Source organism: Glycine soja, chromosome 15, assembly GCF_004193775.1.
Source record: "Glycine soja cultivar W05 chromosome 15, ASM419377v2, whole genome shotgun sequence".
NCBI classification, from domain to species: Eukaryota; Viridiplantae; Streptophyta; class Magnoliopsida; order Fabales; family Fabaceae; genus Glycine; species Glycine soja.
Window position 1 is genome coordinate 21121508 of NC_041016.1, and position 4571 is coordinate 21126078.

At 35.3% G+C, this 4571-nt stretch overlaps 1 long non-coding RNA gene across 1 annotated transcript; it reads right to left on the reverse strand.

Moving 5' to 3' along the window:
- Positions 1-584: 584 nt before the first annotated feature.
- On the reverse strand, positions 585-2804 carry LOC114387237. The gene is made up of 3 exons (XR_003661277.1): positions 2564-2804; positions 2144-2226; positions 585-783 (listed from the first exon to the last, which is right to left on the reverse strand). It is a non-coding gene; the product is annotated as an uncharacterized LOC114387237 (long non-coding RNA).
- Positions 2805-4571: the final 1767 nt, after the last annotated feature.

The following is a 4571-nucleotide window of genomic DNA, read 5'->3' on the forward strand; positions in this document are numbered from 1 at the left end:
CATGTGTATACCATGCTACGTATGGAGTCATCCGTCAAGTGATAATGAAAGATTCTTCTATGTTGACGATGACATAAAGTTATAGTTGAAGCTATGAGAACTTTTATGTTGCTTTAAAAAACTCAATTTCATTTGAATTTGGTTGAGACATATATTGAGCTATTTATTAAACCAAACTTTATTTCTAATTTGGACAAATTCAGGTATTTTTGTTCAATTAGAAATAATAAAGTTAGTCTCTCGTGTGATTCAAATGTGATAAGTTATGAGTTCTTTTATGGATATTTGAGTGTTCCTATTACAAACATTTTTTGGGTGGTACGAAACTTAAAACTAAATGAGAATTTCGTTACTTTATAACATAAGCACTTAAGTCATATCTCTTAATAGAGAATTTGAATGCTTGTGTTGTAACGACCCGCCTCGTCGCTATGATATCACCACTCTAATATGCGATAATTTTAATTTTTAAATGAAAACTCCCTTATTTTGCTTATGAAAATAAAAGTAATTTTTGTCTCGACATACATTCACCAAAGAACACACCATTATTTAGGTACATATATCCGTACACGTCATACACATAATGGAAATTAAACTTGTTTATACATATAATTAAAAATCTGAGTTTTACATCTTTAGTTCAACAAAAGGAATCATGAACCAACTATGGAGGAGTTGATTAACAAAACACAACTCTCTCCCAAAATAATCCCAATGTCATCACGTCGGCTTGGCGATACCTCAACAGAATCTCACTTCCTGCACCCTATTGCTGTCATTCTGCTCCCATGAATAAGGTTCGCGATCATCACAGGTATCAACCACATGATACAAAATTGCAACGATGAGTTCATTATAAAAAGAACCAATACTAAAAATCCAAATAACCACAATTAGTAAGAAAACATAGGCAAACATCATGAGCTTACACAACATTCATTAGTCAACACACACATTCAACAATTATTCATCATTCATCCATGGATCCAATCAATTATGCTTAGAATGATGCATGCACCTGACCTCAACTCTCAAATGAAATGTGGTATGTACCATCAACCAAGGAAATAGCCTAAGTGTGTCCACACGCCACCTCACTTAGGGAAACTATGCAATAATTGTCGAGGCCACCCAGTCGTGCACCGTAACTCCCCCCCTCAGTGATCAGCCTAGGGCACAAGGGAGTTCCCTACCCGGTGACGCACCCCCAGTATAAAGTACATACTGCCATAGTTTATACTATTTCCCATGTCATATGAGGCATGAACCATGGGCGTCATCAAGTACCTGACCATGGATGAATTAAAGATCCTAAACATCCCCTCAGAAACGCTTAAACTCTTTAACCACTCTATTTTTCCCCACAAGGGACATCCGATAAGGTCAGCGCACCCCCCATGAACATACACAACATACAACGTATAAACGTGGGCGTCATCAAGTACATGACCATGGATGAATTAAAGCTCCTAAGCATCCCCTCAAAGATGCTTAAATTCTTTAACCACTCTAGTTTCCCACACAAGGGACATCCGACAAGGTCACTGCACCCCCCATGAACATACACAACATGCACATCTCAATGCATTTCCAACATCATCAACATTCCATTTCAATATCATTCTCAACATAAACATCATCTCATCTCAATGACGTTATCAACAACAACAACAACCTCATTTCATATTCACATAATCATCAATAATAACATCAATTCATGGACATGATCTTCATTAGCAACGTCATCTCAAATCAATATCATCATAAATATCAACATCACCACATATCAATTAAAGTCATCAATAGCAACATCAACAGTAAGTCGCATTCCGCATATACATATTTCTTTCATGCCTGAGATTCACACTCCCCAGGTCTTCAAACAACACAAGTCAAATAAAGACAATAATTTCATTCATCAACAATAAATATATCACATCCTATTCGCCAAAAACATAGTTTTTCTTGAAAACCAGCATGCATATCAATAACAATTATATCACATCCCATTAGTTAAAAATGTTGTTTTCTATAAAGGAAAATCAGCATGCAACAGGGACAAACATATATTCTCGTAGCTAGGTTCCCTGACCCTAACTATGGTGTCAAAACGGTAAATTTTATAATAAACTCCCCTCACCTATCGTGAGCTCCCCGTCGGTTCCTCTTTGTGTCACTTAGAGGCCTCTCTTTCGTTCACGCTTATCGGTCCAACGCAAGTCTCTATTACGCCAAAATGAAGGAAATTACTATGGATTTTAGAAATAAGGTTAACAACAATATTTTGAGTCAAATACTCATGTCACTACATGAAAAGGCTAAGGTCGTTTTGGATTCTACAAAAGGAACATCATTTTGAAATTCCAATCACGTCAATGTGATCGGGGTTCAGTGAAGCTCACGAAAATAACACCCATTTCATAAAAAGATAACTTTTACAAAGTCTCTTTCTCTAAGGTTTTTCAAAGGAAGCGTAAAACATACAATGATGGTTCTAAAGTCAGAAAAGATGCAAAGATAAGCTTAAACTACCAAGGAACAAGCTTAAAATCATGGTTACCTCGAAGAAAACCGCAAAGGTCAGATTGGGCTTCATTCTCTACTGAAACCGCGAGACAAGCTTGAAAGATTCCGCTCCGATTGAAGGGTTCCTCTCGGTGTGGGATTTCAACGGAGAACAACGGCGGTCCGTGGTGGTTGTGGGTGGTGGAGAAGAAGCTTGGGACATTGGGGAAGGGTTTTGGAAGAAAGAAGGAGAAAGGAATGTCTGTTTTCAAGGCTACATGAAAAATAACGTTTGCAACACTCAAGTGCTTCTACTCTCGGGAAAGGAAGCGTTTCTCACATTCCAGACGTCATATATCAGATCGCAACGGTCAGGTTGTGGACATCTGTCCTATGAACATCCAGACAAAATTTCAAGAAGATCTAACGGTTAATGAATGTAGGAGGGTGCTTTTACCGAGACAACTTCAGGTAGTTTCCTTGAGAAGCTTTTCTCGAGAGGCTTCCTTGGGAAGCTTCCTCGTGAGGCTTCTTTGAGAAGCTTCCTTGAGAGGCTTCTTTGAGAAGCTAGAGTTTTAAGTACCCATACCCTTCTAATAACTAAACTCACCTCCTTGAAATAAAACATGGATAAAACAACACAATAAATAAGATCAAATATCAATTATAATTACTAATAATATTTCAGGGTGTTACATGTGTTATAGGAAATTCTAGATCCTTTATATTGGTTGGACCTTATAGTCTATATTGAGTATATAAAGGGGAAATAAACAAACAAAATGGAATTCAAGTGCTTAAAGAAATAAGGATGTCTTAGAACTAATACATGCATTTATTTATGTTCTATTCCTTATGGATTCATGGAATGAACAATTGTATTTTGTTATGTTCATAGATGATTCCTCTTTATTTAAATTATGAGAAGTTTTGGCCTTTAGACATTTAGTCTTTCAAAGTTGAAGTTAAACTTCAACTAAGAAAAATAAAGAAAATTAAGGTTGTCAAATGTGACCATGGGGAATACTATGGTAGATATGACATAAGGTACAACATTTGGAGTCCCCCATGTGTTTTTCTTCAATAATTGTGAAATTATTTTACAACATGTAATGTTAGACAAACCTAGCATGAACAAAGTTGCAGAATGATGAAACTAGACTTGTACAAATATGGTAAGAAGTTTAATTCTTCTATACCAAATTCGCTTTGGGGAAAGACATTAAAGAATGTAATTTATATCTTTTCAGGGTACCAATTAAAGTAGTCACTAAGAACCTGTATATTAGGTGTGAGCTAGGGAAATCCCAACATTAGGCATTTGCACATTTGGGGATGTCCACCCGAAGCAATGCCTTATAGGTTGCATGAAGGTAAGTTGGACTTAAAGATAATTAGTAACAATTTTTTTTTTGTTACATTTAAAGCTTTCACATGTATAAGTTTTAAAATCTCACTTTAAGATCATGTTTGAGACGTGCAAAACTCTTTGAGGAAATTGAGTTTAGAGGGAAAGGAAACATAAAGAGTGTTGTCTTTAAAGAATAACCTGTTATTGACAATAGATAAGTCTTTGTACTTACCATTGTTCATGAAACGGATATGGTAATTAAATAATGATGTTACTCCCAGTATTATTAAAAAACAAGACAACACTAAGATTCTCTCTCAAGCACCATCTAAAGTTCAAACTCAATAGCCTCAAGAAGTATCATTAAGAAGATCTACTAGAGAAAGGGAAAATATAATTTGATATGATTATGTCATATTCTTGAAGAACATGAATATGACATTAGGTTGATTGAAAAGGTCTAATTGACCTTAGTTAAGTCATGTTGTGCTCTAACTTTCAAGTGGATTGATGCCATAAATAATATAATAAAACCGATGGTTGAACATGACATTTAGAATATCGTCAAATTACTTGAAAGTGTGAAACCCATAAGTTATAGATAAATATCTATAGTTGAAAGGAATTCAATGAGTAATATTGAGATATATAAAATTTTTCTTGTCGCCAAAAGTTTTACAAGAAGGAAGACATTGATCACAAAAAGACTTTC